Source organism: Lytechinus variegatus, chromosome 1, assembly GCF_018143015.1.
Source record: "Lytechinus variegatus isolate NC3 chromosome 1, Lvar_3.0, whole genome shotgun sequence".
NCBI classification, from domain to species: Eukaryota; Metazoa; Echinodermata; class Echinoidea; order Temnopleuroida; family Toxopneustidae; genus Lytechinus; species Lytechinus variegatus.
This window is the reverse complement of record NC_054740.1, coordinates 61,664,997-61,681,701: the sequence shown is the minus strand read 5'-3', so window position 1 is coordinate 61,681,701 and position 16,705 is coordinate 61,664,997.

Genomic DNA, 16,705 nt, shown 5'->3' with positions numbered 1-16,705 from the left:
AGGGACAAATGCTCCGCATGTAGGGACAAATGCTCCGCCAATAATTGCTCCGCCAATAATTGCTCCGTCCACAATTGCTCCATCGACAGTTTCTCGGCATGCTGCTTTAAAAAAATAAATATAAGACCTAAATTTTATTTTATTTATTTTATTTTTTTATTTATTTCACATCTTTATCCAGAGTAGCCTGTTCAGCTTTATACAAACAAATATGCAAAATTACACAATATATACAATTAAAAAATTCATTAAAAATCGCTGGTCTTCCACAGGGCTCTGCATAAATACCAAAAAACATATATTTCATAACATAAAGAAAACATAAGTAAAGAAAATATATATACACATCAGAATAAGATTTGAAATGAGAAAGTAAAAGGACGTGGTAAGATAGGAAGAAAGAGATAGAGAGAGAGAAAGGGCCAGAGGTAAACAGAGAGAGAGTTCAGGAGCAAAGGTAATTATGTAATATTTGACCAGTCAGGCATATTCTTAAGAAAAGCATAAGATAGCATAGGATAAAAACCAAATCGAGGAAGTGATCATGCATTTCTAATAAAACACAATACATGTAGCATGTGCTGTAAGTATGAGAAGTGATGTCATATTCTTATCTGTGATTATATCATTTTAGGAGTAATTTAAAGGAGGCTGGCCGCTTTTCTAGTCGCGTAGCGTCCGGAAGGTTGTTCCACTTTGTGGCACCTGAATAAAGGAAAGAATTTTGATAAAAAGAGGTGGAACATTTTGGGAGTCTCAAAATCAGTTTATTTGATCGTCTAGAGTTCCTCATTAGTACGGTGTCTAGAAGTACAATTCTACGTGAAAGTATAGGTGGGGCAAGTTCATGAATTATTTTAAACATTGTGCAGCAGGCAGATTTCCAAAAGAGTTTGTCCAATGTTGGCCAAGATAATTTATTAAATACTTCATTGGACGGGGTTTCCCAAGTTAAGTGTGAAATTAAGTATGCTGCCCTTTTATGTAGGCGATTAAGGATATCGTAATTGACATCACTTCTCCCTGTCCACACATTGCAACAATAGAGAATATGGGGCACTATATACCCCCAGTAAATCTGTGACAATTGTTCAGCGGAGAAGGTAGATCTCAGTCTCCTCAAAATACCCAACTTTTGCTTAACATCTTTTGCAACTTTGTTTGTATGACTCCTAAAGTCTAGATATGAGTCAATGATAACACCAAGGCATTTATATTCATTTACACATGCTATGGATTTTCCGTCTATAATAATATCTCAGTTTTTATCTTGTAATGTGCAAACTCTTTGACGTGAACCAAGTAGCATTGTCTTAGTCTTATCGACATTGAGAATAAGCTTGTTTCGAATTAACCATTCATGTGTTCGCTTCATTACTTCATTAAGCTGTGTTTCAATGTCGTGTTTAGATGTGCCTGATACAGATATGGTCGTATCATCGGCATATATGAACACAGATCCATTTGGAATACTCTTTGGTAGGTCATTTATAAATAAAACAAACATTAGTGGGCCAAGTACCGACCCTTGGGGAAGACCTATATTGATATCTTTAATTGTCGACTTATTATTTTCTACAGAAACATACTGTTTGCGATGAGCAAGATACGAGTGAAACCATTTAAGACTACTTGCACTACAACCATACTTTGCTAATTTATCTAAAAGGAGTTCATGGTTCACAGTGTCGAATGCTCGACGTAAATCGAGGAAGATAAGTCCATTCATTTTCCTATTGTCGACGTTACGAGACCATTCATCTATCATACAAAGAAGAGCCGTTTCACACGAGTGGTTTGGTCTGAAACCGAACTGGCTCGAGCATAATAGCGATCTTCTGCTTAGATAGAACATGAGTTCTGAATGGACAGCCTTTTCTATTACTTTTGATATAACAGGCAATATTGTTATTGGCCTATAGTTACTTGGGTTACTTTTATCGCCCGATTTGAAGATTGGTTGAACACGGCCAATTTTCCAAGCGTCAGGGAAGGTACACGATTCAATTGATAAATTCAAAATGTATACAAGTGACTGTATTAAATTTGGTAGTTTACATGCATATTTCAAGAGTCTTACAGATAAATTATCATGCCCTGTGCCCTTTTTTACTCTTAATTTGTTTATTTCCGAAATAACAAATTCAGAAGAAATTGATGGCATCTCAAAAACATCGTTACCATGTACTGGTGCTTCATTTGTTGCATCCACGTCATGCCTATGAGGTGCTAAATTATCGCTGTCAAACAGAATGCGATTGTAGTCAGATTCAGATACTTTTGCAATTTTTTCGACAGACTCAACAAAATAATCGTTCAAGTATCTGGCGACTTCATCTGCATCAGATATAATACTTTCATTTACTTCCAGGCATATTTTATTATTCTTATTATTTTTACAAATGCTTTTAAGAACTGTCCAGATTGCGCCAGAGTTTCCAGCGTTATTGTTTATCTGTAACTGTATAAATTCACTTTTTGCTTCCTTGATTTTATGAGTAATAACATTTCGCAGACGCCTATATGCAGTCCATATCACTTGGCTGTTCAAAGTTGTGGCTTTCTTGTGCAAAAAGGCACGAGTATTCATAAAGAAATTAAGTCTCCTGTGATCCATGGACATGGATTATTACGAATGCGTTTTCTCTTGTACGGGGCATGATCGTTTACTGCATTCATAAACATATTATACCATAATTCCCATGCATAATTCACATCCTTTGTATCAAATACTAAATAAAAAGGTAATTGTGACAAAGTTTGTTCAAATGATTCTGAACTGAAGTCCTTAAAACTCCTCCATTCGATGTAATTGTCTAACTTTTTAGGGGAATCGCTTCCAAATACGGTGAAGACCAGAAAATGATCACTCAAAAATGTTCTAAATACTCCAGTCATTGAATGGTTTTCAGAATCAGTGGTAAAAATATGGTCAATTATTGTACTTGAGCCTGATGTAATTCTGGTAGGAATGTCAACAAGTTGGTCAAATAAGTAGCCGGACATCAATGTTTGCAAGCTGTTAGCAAGATGATCTGCTTTCGAAGTACTAAAATCACAGTTCAAGTCGCCTAATATAATGATCTCATCAGCCACATCAATGACTTTCTGCATTAGGCGATTAAGTTCATCAAAGAAAGATACAGGTGAGTTGGGTGGCCTGTACAGTACACATACGTATATATTCTTTTTGTTAACGTGTAAATTTATCCAAAGTGCTTCCAAACTACTATCAAATTGTGAAAGATGTTTAAAGTGAAGGGTTTCTCTGACGTAAAACGCGACACCTCCACCATGTCGAGACCTATCTTTTCTCAATATTGTAAATCCTTCCATAGCTAACTCTGAATCGGTTATTGTCTCATCACAGTGTGTTTCGGTTACCGCTATAATATCAAACGTGAAGTTTTTCAACAGAAGGCTAAATTCATCTATTTTAGCTAGTAATGAATTTATATTGATATGACATAATTTCATTCCTGATTTTGAGATGGGAGGAATGCTTCCATCAATAAGATCATGAAATTCACATTGGTGTTGGGGTGGCATGAATTTCATTGACTTGGTCGTCTGTTCAGGAGTCTCCTCGCCGTATCCAGAGAATCTATCCAATCCCGAGGGAACAGTCGCTCTCGAAACATCTTTTTCCTGCGGTTCATTTTGTGGTTCGGGGGGAAAGGAAAATCATTGTCACTCAGTCTCTCGGAGCCTGGGTAGTATTGAACTGATTCCCGTGTTTGACGGGGCAGATTCAGAGAAGCGGGGTGCGTCCCGGAGTATGTCTCGCCATGGACCCCCATGGTCTCGCCAGGCATGACTCCTCGCATATGTCGAATGATGTTCACAGCTAATAACCGCGCTCCGCTTTTATTCAGATGTACGCCATCTCTCGTCAGGAGTGTCGAGTCGATGTTCCCATCGTCGATGTATGACCAATTGTTCTGATTGGCCAATAGTTTCAGCGACTCGTTGACGTCATCAACCTTCATTCGAGTTTCCGAGCTCTCGTTGCGCCGGTGAATGATTGATAAGATAGTGACAAACTCGAAATCGTGGCATTTCTTCAATTCTTCAATCAGTGAGGTGTGTTTGGCAACAATTTCACTGGAGTCATCGATCACGACATTGTTTGTTCCGAGATGAAAAATAACCTCAACAGGTTTACTAATTTGAACGAAGTCACACACTCTGTCATACGCATCTTCAAGCTTAGCGCCTGGGAGGGTCCTACATGCAACACGGCGTTTTGACAATCGGGCTGGGATTAATCCTCTTGTCATGGAATCACCGATAATGAGAATATCTGCTTTCACATCGTTCTTGCTTTTGGGCCTACAAGAACTTTCGTGGATTGCACGGTGCTTTTCCCTGTAAGCCTTTAGTTGATCATCAATGGAATTTCCTGATTGGCCACTATCCTCTTTGTTTACATCACGAACAAGATTAGAGTCATTAGATGCAATAAGATTATTCACTGTGATCGATAATGTCTTTATTTGCTGCTGGGGAGAAATGAGATTAGAGCCTATTGAAGAGCAGCTTTTGCATGCTTGTTTTGATTTTTCCTCTGTGTGCTCGACTTCATGGAGGATTACTTCGTCTTGATCATCATGATCGTGTAGATCTCTCTGGTCATGGTCGCCATATTTATCTTGTTCATGCATGGTGACGAAATGTTCACATATCTTAGAATCAAGATGCGGTAATATATGACACACAAGATCTGTCACATAGTCAATTCGTGCTTTCTCATCTTTCTTCTCTATGTTATGTTCATAAAAATAATGCAGATGGTGGACGGCTAATCGTAACGCAGATGTAGTCATATATTTCGGTAATTTTTATCTGAAATCTTCAGAACCCAGGGCTCCGGTATGAGTATTTGATTTCAGCGTCATTGTATAAAAAATCTACACTTATTTGGAACGTATATATACTGATAGAATTGATAACACTGTCACAAACTCTAATATCCTCGATTAAATGTCACTGTTCAGTCAGTGTAACACATCTATTCTCACCAGTATTATGTTCACATAACTGTAGGCACCGGGGTGAATGTATGGGACTACGATCTCGGACGTCCGTGGCGTTTCAAATTTCTCTCTCTATCACAGCACATTTAAGAACCACAAAAATCACTCCAGAAAATAAGACTAAACCATCACATAGAAGATAAATAAGCAGTTCGATCACAAGGCAAACGATACCAATGGTAATATTAAGTATCATCAAGGCAAATAAAGTCCAAATTCATTGACGGCAAGATCGTAAACGAGATCGTATCAAAATAAAATAAAATAAAATACCTGCGACAAATGCTCCTCGAATAACAATTGCTCTGCTCACGATTGCTCTACCGACAGACTAGGCCTAAAGGAAGACACTTGCTCTGACGAAAATATTTGTTACATCCTTTTGCGTTACATACTTTTTTTAATTCTTTTGTTTCACCATTCAAGTTTCACAATTCAAGTCAACTTTATATCAAAGGCGGATCCAGGGGCGAGGGGCCCGGGTTCCCCTATTGGCGGAGCAAAAAAAAGAAAAAAGGGGGAAAAACAGGGAAAAGAGAAAAGGAAGAAGACAAGTGAAAGACTTGGAAATTAAAAAGAATCTTTCATATTTCACTTTTTAAAATTTTCGCTCGCACTTCGTGCTCTCATTGCCTGTTAGTTGATTTACATATCTTGGAGCTTAAATATCAAGTTTGGAAGTCAATATGCAAAATATATTTCGCCGAGGAAATCGAACGTTCATTATTTTGTTTGATTTACAAATCGATTGTTTTAAAGTGATTTTTAAAAATGTTAGTTTTACGATCTGAACATTAATATTTTCTGCTCGTGCTGCACGCTTGCAAATGTTAACTTATCAGTTACCTTTATTATTTTCGCGTATTCCATAAAGTTTTCAAAATATCCCTTTGCAGATCTCATTGTCAAAACGTATCAGCTAGCGCTGCACTCTCGCATTTTGATTGGCAAGTAATGTATGTCTCAATATTGATTATACACATAGGCGGCGGAAGCGGGGGGGACGTGTCCCCCCCTAAATTTGAGGAGGGGGGGACGGTCCCCCCCTAAATTTGTTGCTAAAATTCGTTGGGGTCGAGAATCTTTTTTTTTTTTTTTTTGCTTGTCAAAATTTTTTTGGTTGTCCCCTCCTAAAATTTTTGGCTTCCGCCGCCAATGATTATACAACAAACTTCTTAAAATCCACATTTGGTGACAGTCTAACAAAAGTTTCGGCTCGCAATTTGCACTTGCATTAATTGTTAAAACTCGTGCATCTTATTCATAATTACCAAAGTTCTTGAAATGTTCAGTTTTCAGGCCATGATTTCGTGCCCTATTTAGGCATAATAGCTTACCAAATATTGTCCCTTTTGTTTCATCTCGCACTTAGCAAGAGGAATAGGAAGATCTTGTGATGACTTGTCCTAATGATGTCCTGGTCTCTTGTCAAAACCTAAAGTAATAATAATGAAAAATGTTATTTGTTTTTTTAAGTACGATCCATATCCACCTCACAATTTTCCTACAAATTGCTTGAAATGTAGAGCTGAAAACACCCTTTTTTATTGATTTTCATGATAAAAGATATATTTAGAATGCCTGGTTTCTAGGTCTAAATATGAAACACACGCGAGCACGTTTCATCAGATACGCAACTTGTTCTCTATTTAAATCATTATCCAGTTTTAGATTACAATATCAACAATTTTCTGCTCGTGCTCTGTTCTTGCATTATTAATATAGGAAGATCCCCTTTTACTCATCCTTTACATAATTTGCAAAACGTGAATAGAGTATCTCGTTTTAGGTCTTAATCTCGACATTTTCCGTTCGCGCTTCGCGCTCGCATCAATTGTTTAGTTGTATACCTATCCTGTTGAAATCACAAAAAGTGCTAAAAATTTCAATTTTTTAGAAATTAAAAAAAAAAATTCAGCTCGCGCTTCGCGCTCGCATAATTTGATTGTTAAATTATGTAAATCCTTCATGGCTAACTGCAGTCAAATCTTAATAGGTACCTTTTTGATCAGTTCAAAGCGTGTATTAACAATTTCTGCTCGCGCTTCGCATTTGTAGTTTAAACAGTTGCATACACAACTTTTCATGATAACATTGTCCAGAATGTTCAAATTTTAGGACAAAACACATAAAATAAAAAAAAAATGTTCGCGCTCGCGATTGCATTATTCAAATAAGGATTATGGTATATATTTATGTTGATTTATAAGAATAAAGTTAAGAAGTACTAATTCCCGTACGAATTTGGCAGGACATTTTTTGCTGGTAAACGCCAAGCTGGTATATAACCATTTTTTTACGTCTAGGTTAATCAGCCCGTAGGTTAATCTGACATAACAGACGACAGATAACACTCTTCGAACTTTTTATCAAAGTGGAGACAATGGCAGAGTTGGGATTCGAACTCTCAACCTTGCGGTTATGAGTCCAATGCTTAAACCACTGGACCACACGACCCGTGACTACTAGGACTGTTAGGACTACCCCTTCAAAGAAATGTTGAACAATGATAATTCCACATTTTCAGGGAGAAATAAAACTTTTTTCACAGGAAAATAAGGAGAAAACTTGAATATTGTATATTTCTTATAAGAAAATACAAAAGAAATAGTAAGTGATGTCATCAGTTCTCTCATTTGCATATAACTATTTTGAGAAATTAAACTTACAAATATCATAACTTTCTTATTTTACATCCGATTTTGATGAAATTTTCAGTGTTACGCTTGTCTGATTTTTTCTCTTTTTATTCAAATCAACGTTTTCTTGTAGTACATGTCCTTCAAAAGGAAAGTTGTTTTCACACTGACTGCATGTAATAGAAGGGAAAATATAATAAAAGAAAAAGAAAAAGTGACAGGAAACTCCTTTCTAACAAGATCGTAAAACTTTATTAGTTTTCAATTCCATTAGAGGGGGTAGGACAAAGTTAGAAGAATAAACAGTGAAAACAGACCAAAATAGCATTAGAGCAAGAAGAAAGAGATAGGAGAAGAAGGGAGAGGTTGTAAAAGAAATAGGAGCAGAAGTTACTAGGAATGCAGAGAGAGAGAAAATAAATTTAAACAGGAGGAGAGAGGGACGGGGGAAGAAAGTGGGTTTCAAGGAAAGAAAGGGAAAAATAATGGAGATAAAAGCGCTGATGGAAATTTAATTTGAGCCAAACCATTTCTTTCCGCTTACCAATTCATTTAGGAATGTTAAAGATATATAGAATAATGATAATGACCACACAGCTTTGGAGAAGAAGCGTTGTTAGTTTTACTAAAAAAAAAATAAAAAAAAAAAATCAATTTTCAGTGGATGGCATTTTCGGCGGAGCTATAATCAGCGGACCATATGTCCCTACATGCGGAGCAAATTTCGGCGGAGCAACTGTCCCTACATTCGGCGGAGCAATTGTCGCCGGAGCATGTGTCGTTCGATTAGCATTTGTCGCCGGAGCATTTGTCGCTAAATGTGGAGCAATTTGTCGGTGGAGCAACTGTCGGCGGAGCAACTGTCGGCGGAACAAAAGTCGGCGGAGCAATTGTCGGCGGAGCAACAGTCGGCGGAGCAAATATCGGCGGAGCAAATGTCGGCGGAGCAAATCTCGAAAAGCAAATGTCGCATTTTGGGGAGCATTTGTCACCGGAGCAATCGTCGCCGGAGCATGTGTCGGGTTACCCATCGATCACCACTTATCGGAAGCACTTCACGACCAAGATTTTCTGACTAGCTGCAATTCCACAACCCACGCATTTCCGTGATCATTCGATTTCCATATTAATAATAATTTTGATATCTTATTGAGCATACACAAAGTCATCATCCTGAGACGCTCATGGCGCTAGCCCAGCAACAGTTCCTTTTGATATAGAAGCAACAACAAATGAAAAAAGAGATATTAACAAAGACAATCGAGTACATAATTTCAAAAACAACAGTTTTTTATCACCCACCGGAATTTCTAGCTAGATCCTGGTGTGGCCTGTTCCCTCCTTCCTGCTGCAGTGTTGCTCCGTTTGCCGACAATTTAAGGGGCAAGCCCGGTCAGCTCTCTTAACTCACAGACCGCTAGCATATAAGTGCTCCAGCCCTTATTATCAATATTTTTAAATTATTCCAATATCAAGATGCATGAATGTGGAAAATCGAATATCTTCAACCTTCAATTTAGATACATAATTAATTTCATTTAAGTTTCGCGCCAAAGTCAAAAGTTATTTCTATAAATCAGTGGTATAAATTCCCGATTTTTATATTTGGTAATGTAATATTGTTTAAAATATGCAATATCTATACGCATGATCACAAATTCATTGATTTGGGCTCCGTAACACAAAGGATTGCGATGAATAGCAAATATGAAAAACACTTCTGATTGGTTCCATAGTCAATATTTTGGGCCAAATGCGCGTGTAACATTGATCTTGATTGGTCAGTTCAATTAGCGATTGATCGCTAATCTTTGTGTTACGGAGCCCAGATGAGAAACATGGGAATCAAGTGGACGATTTTCCAAGTATGTAGATATTCTTAGACATTTGTTTGTGTAGATAATGAATTGGATTTACAGTTTCAATTCAGTATGAATATATCACCTTGAAATTTTATCCATGCATGGATTGTTTGTTTATTGTACTTTCACAAAATTCGTTTTGTTTGGGCCCGGAATAGCGAAAATTATCAAATTACTGCTTGATTCCTTTTGGCATGAGGTAAAGATGTATTTTACATGAAATTTGATTTGTCTTTTAATGTATAAGCATTAGATCTAAACATTACCGAAATAGAAAGCTGTATAAGCATGTTAAAGGGAAAAGTGGAGAAAATAAATCATTAAGAAGCAACAAGTGATATGAAAATTATGAGCTTGTGATTTGTAGTTCGTTCAATGGAATTCATTTTGTATTATTTTTTATTTATTTTAAGTTCACAATATACAAAAAAAGTAAGTCCCCCTTAAACAAATATCAATAATTTCCGATTCAATGCAAATTTTAATATATTTTTTTATATGAGCCTGGAGGTAATTTTATAAGCTACCCTCTGAGTAAATGTTATTGAAGTATTTTACGTCATGCTTCAGTGAGCACCGTCAGAAGGCAAAAATTTCACTTTTAAAAAAGTCACAAGACAAATATGACTTTGATTCCATTTTATTGGAACTAATTCCACATTTTCATCCTAGAAAATTGTCAGAAGGCTTGTAAAAGGTACTTTTTAAAAGACGATGCAACATTTTTGGCTAGATTTCACGGTTGAATAAACACAAGTCCAAAATCCAAGTTTGCTATAATTGGATTTTTGACACATTTCTATAAAAAAGGGATCGAATTAATGAGTTATTTTTGTGAAGAGTATCTTCAACAATATTCATCGTTTCACGTTTCAATGAACATTTATTGAAAACAAATATACTATTTTTCAAATATCATAGGCAAGTATTGTTTCATTTTGGTAATTGAATAGGATCTTTTCTCAACTTTTTTCGTTATGTTCATGACAAATTAACATGCTTCAATGATTCAAAGGCATTTAATTAAACATTCACGCTTGAATGAATATGTGGAATGTAATTAGCTCTTTTTACGTTATTGGAAAAAAAAGTAATTTGTAACTATGGATATCTGTCACATACTTCCTTGCATAGTTCATTTGATTTGATTTTTATGAAAATCCCGATGTTTAATGCATCAGTGAGCACACAATATTCGAAAATTATGCAAATGAGAAGAAAGTTTAAGGCCTTGGCCCCAGCCTGTGCCGTATCGAATGGTTATTTTGGTGTGCGCGCCTTTAGGATAATACTCTGAAGCCATGTGCGAAGTTTCATGAAATAATTGTTGACAGAAGTGGCAAAAGCCGTCCATGAAACAAAGCCTCATTTCCGGCTCATTTCACATTTGTGAAAATTTTGACTTCTTTTGTCTTAGACATTACATTATGGGTGCATAATAATATGTTTGAAATTAGTAACCCCTTTTTCAATATGGTGGAACTTTTTTCAAGCGAGGCTGTCTTTAGCAATGTCATTTGTCAGTACTGTAATGTTTATCAACCTATGGGCAGAATTCTGTGCATAAATGAAATAGATTTGTTTATTTATGGATGAGTGAGCATGCATAAAAGTGAGAAAAGGGGTATTTTCAATGTTACAGACCCATTTTAAAGGGTAATAAAGTGAATAATGAGGGCAAATTCGGTTTCAAATGTGACTTTAATTGCTGTTGTGTTTATCATCCATCATTTCTATCACCACACACTTTCCGAACTTTTAACATTTTTATGATTGAGCGAGCACATTCTAAAACATAGGAATGAATACTCTTTATAATGCGTACAAGTGTATTCTTGTCCTAACAATCTGTCAGGATCAGTTTAATTTATGGACAAATTCAGTGATGGATCCAGAATTTCGAAATGGGGAGGGGTCTATATTCGGGGAGCCACCAACATTTTCAAATTTCAACATAATCTAACAAGTGTTAGAGGATACTTCAATAAACACCTATGATTATACGTCACAATACAGGGGCCGCGGAACGGTTTTCAAAGTGTGTGGGGGGGGGGGCGGGGGCTGACCATGCCAAAAATCACAATCGTATGGTAATTTTTACATTTTTGTATATGCTTTTAGTATCTCTTAATTAGACCACAAAGTAGCCAATCTGGAATAAAATTATTGGAAATGGTTTTTCAACTGATTTGAGTAGGTATGGGTGTCAACATTTACCCCCAAAAAAGTTAGGAGGAATACGGGTTGGGGAAAGTGTTTTTTTTTCAAGGTCAAAGGTCAATGACCTTTTCATATGTACTGTATAATGGTATCTCTGAGATGGAAAGGCGCAGGTTGTTGATAATGGTCTAAAAATGCACAAATTCTTACCAGAATATGAAATAAATAAAGTTAAGTATCCAGAATGCACATTAAACAAAAAATTTCAAGGTCAAAGCCTTTCAAAGGTCATTGACCTTTTTTACATTATATACCATATACGGTATAATGGTATCTCTGAGATAAAAAGGCGCAGGTTGGTGATCTTGGTGTCAAAATGCACGGATTCTTACAAGAAGATCAAATAGAATCAAATCAAGTACATACAATGCTCATTCACCAATGAAATTCAAGGTCAAAGCCTTTGAAAGGTCAATGACCTTTTTTACATTATATAGCATATACGTAGATGAAAAGGCGCAGGTTATTGATCTTGGTGTAAAAATGCAGAGGTTTTTACAGGAAGTTCAAATAAAATGAAATTAATTAACCAGAATGCATATTAATCCATAAAGTTCACGGTCAAAGGTCAATGACCTTAGGCTATATATCGTATAATGGCATCTCTGAGATAAAACGCTGCATGTTGGTGATTTTGGTGTCAAAACACACAGATTCTTACAGGAAGATTAAATAAAATCAAATTAAGTATCGAGAATTCACCTTTAAAATTTAAGGACAAAGGTCAATGTCCTTTTTAACATAAAATAATGATAATGGTATCTCGGAGATAAAACACCGCAGGTTGGTGATCTTGGTGCCAAAATGCAAAGATTTGTACAAATAGATTAAACAACACCAAAATCAGTGTAAAGAATAAAGTTTCACCCTTGAATTCCATGATCAGATGAATATATACATATACATATATATAGGCCTATATATATATGTATATATATATAATATATAATAATCTGTATGACATAAGAAATAACAAAACATTTATCCTATGTGTTCATATTTTATTTGTGATAATGTAAATAAAGATGGGTAATTTGTAATGAAAACATGGAGATTCACAATTTCAGTCTGAAGTAATGAAGGTCATGGAGAATGTATTTAGGGGTCAGAGGTCAAGGAACTCTTTCCAAAATATCAGTGGAAATTAATTTTAAAAAAGTTGATAACCAAATAACACTTCTTCATACAATGTATACTGCGATGCATTGCCAAAAGCAATGAAAAAATAAATGAAATCGAGTATACAATTTGAAATGATTTTTATCTTAAATAGCAGCATTTGATGCATCATAATATCTAAATCAAGGTTGCTGTGTCTTTTTCTCTCCAGCGATAGTCCACTCACCTCGTCATAGTAAATGGCATGTACCTCAACTTCAACAAAGATGAATTCCCGTATTATTATTAATTACCTCTCATTGCGAGCTGCCAGAATCTCTTGAGATGCTAATGCTGCAGGACAAAACTTCATATCTGCTCTCTAGCTCCCGTACCTCGCCCATGATGCTATTTCTACCAGGTATCAGTTTGTACAAGGATCATGTATTTGGTCCAGAACAACTGATTGTTATCATGCACAAATTAGGCATATAATGATGAAATTCAAAATGAGATAATAGTTTACAAGTACACATCCATCGACCTAACAAAACTCCCGCAGCACCACTTCCAATTCCTGAGGATCAAGCTGTACAACATATCAGTAATAATATAGATCCTGGTCTGATATCCCTTGACAGATAATTGGGTTTTCATTGAATGGGCCAGATCAAAGTCCTGAACATGTCAGACGGTTTTCAAGAGTTTGAGTACTCTTTGCTGAAGTTAAAACACTGAATTTCATTTACTATGACAAAAGCTGCAGCTCTAATGATTGCCTTATTTTAATTCTTCATCATTGTTCCTGGCTATATGAAAATGTTCTTGGATGATGCCTATTCTTTCCATTTACAGATGATAGTATATAGTATTGATTGTAGCATTTGAGGTTAGTGACCTATTGCTACAGAGAAATTTGATATACCTTGATTTAGATTAATAAAATGCATATCTAAATGCTGCTAATTTAGACAACTTCACCATTTCAAATTATATCATACATGATATTTTTTACACTTTTGGCAATGCATTACTACAATATGTATTAAAAAGTGCTATTTAATTGATCTCAATTTCACCTCGAACTTGTATTTTGACATCATCATTGGTCAAGGAATCAACTATGACATTTCTGTTCATTTTCCACGCAGGTCAGTCTTTTTCCCATCAGAATCACCATATACCTACATGCCACAATCAAGTTATTGACACATTTACTTAAATTCCCCGCCGTTATTGACATAGTTGATTGACCTCTAACCCCTAAATATATTTTTCATGGCCATTATCCTTATTTCAGAGTGAAATTATCAAACATCCACGTTTTCATTAAAAAATAGCTATCTTTCTTTCTATCATTCACAAATAAAATGTAAATATAATGGATTGATTTTTTTTTGGGGGGGATCATGAATGGATATACAAATATTTAGTAACTTTTGACCTTTGACTTTGGATATCAAAGGTGAAGGATAATTTTTCTATTATTACTTTGTGTCTTTTTATCTTCTTGCAAAAATTGTTTTGACACCAAAATCACCAACATGCAGCGTTTTGTCTCAGAGATACCATTATACGATATATAGCCTATCTAAAAAGGTCATTGACCTTTGACCGTGAACTTTATGGATTGATATGCATTCTAGGTACTTAATTTCATTTTATTTGATCTTCCAGTAAGAACCTCTGCATTTTTACACCAAGATCACTAGCCTGCGCCTTTTCATCTCAAAGATGCCATTATACAGTATATGGTATATGTTAAAAAAAGTCATTGACCTTTGACCTTGAATTTCATTGGTGAATGAGCATTGTATGTACTTGATTTGATTCTATTTGATCTTCTTGTAAGAATCTGTGCATTTTGACACCAAGATCACCAACCTGCGCCTTTTTATCTCAGAGATACCATTATACCGTATATGGTTATAATGTAAAAAGGTCAATGACCTTTGAAAGGCTTTGACCTTTAATTTTTTTGTTTAATGTGCATTCTGGGTACTTAATTTTATTCTATTTCTTATTCTGGTAAGAATTTGTGCATTTTGACACCATTATCACCATCCTGCGCCTTTCCATCTCAGAGATACCATTATACAGTATATATGAAAAGGTCATTGACCTTTGACCTTGAAAAAAGCATTTTCCCCAACCCGTATTCCTCCTAACTTTTTTTTTGTAAATGTTGACACCCATACCTACTCAAATCAGTCAAAAAACCATTTCCAATAATTTTATTCCAGATGGTTGCTAATTACGGGATACTATTTGTGGTTTTGGAAAAAAGTGGGGGCTGAACCCCCCCCCCCCTTCCCCGCTTCCGCGGCACCTGCAATATTGTGCTCACTTAACCATAAACATACAATATCAAAATTGTGTGTGCAGTGTCTAAATGATGGATAGTAAAACAGCTTTAACACCATAAAATTCACCTAAAAACAACTTTTGCCCAACTTTGTATTTGCACAATCTGAAAAACGACTCTTGTGACTTTCAAAAATGGTCATTTTTAATTCAATCTTTAATTACTCATGCATGACTCAACCGATCAATCTCATTTTTCCCATGGAGTTGCGTAATGGGTATAAAAAACACCAACTACGAAATTATCGAAATATCATATCTCAGAATTATTCTGTTCAAAAGTTACAGCAATTAGATTTAGGGTGCATGGACTTACTTTTTTGTGTATATTACAAAGCATCACTAAGCATTGCAATAATTTTGAGAAATTGTATAAACTCGAACTTAGCTAAATAGAAGTGACTTAATCAAACATAAAGTAAAAAAAATCATTACATTGAATCTTTATGTATTTGTTGGCAGGGTGGATTATAACCACGATATAATGATTGACAAGTTTAGATTGATCACTACAATAAAGAAAATGTCAAAACACCATCTTAAAATGTTTCCAATCATATTTGTATATTTTACGATTAAAACATGTAAACGAAAAAAATATACATTACATATGTTATACAGTATATATCTTGCAAAGGCCATATGATTAATGTAATTCAAATAGATGAACATTTTATCATGGAAATTATAAATTGCTAAACAGTTTGGCAATTTCTCTATGTACATATAGGGATTTCAAAACGTAATAGGAGCCTATCTGTGCAGAGAACGGTAGGTCCAGTTTTGTTTGCCCATTGTTTGTTATATTTCCAATAAGGTATCTACATGTGTATAACTTTTCACCAGTCTTAAGTGTTAAATAGTGGTTCATATAATGACTCATGTCGGGACTCATGCTTATGTTGCAAGGCCTTTGTGATTTCAATTAATGAGATATTGTATTCACGTGTAATTTTTCTTTATATAATATTTTCTTTGTGTAATGAATCTATATTACTGTATTTACATATTGTGAATGATGTGAACACGCATGAAACATTAAATGTAATAAATCATATATGTTAGATAGCTAGTCGTCAAATTATGTATTTTTTGTAACAATCAGATAGTCCTTCAAAATTTAAATCAATGCAATTTTGAAAAAGAGCAGCGATTGTAATAATGAATAGATGGTATAAAGATAGAATTACCGGAAAGTATTATTTCCGCGTTCAGACTTGCATAATGCTAAAAGAGCCTGGATATTGAAAACCATTATCATGACAAGCGTATAGTGATAGTTATTACAAGACAAATCAAGTTAGATAAGCCCCTTTGTAATAACCGTTCCCCTAGCTGCTTATTTTCCAAGATTGTTAAGATGCACAGGCGAACCTTAGTGACTATACATTTTTTATATAATAAAAACAAATATGTTTATTATTCTTAAGATTTTATAAGGTTTTAGAAATTCAGATTTCTTTGTCATAATAATTATAGCCCCGGC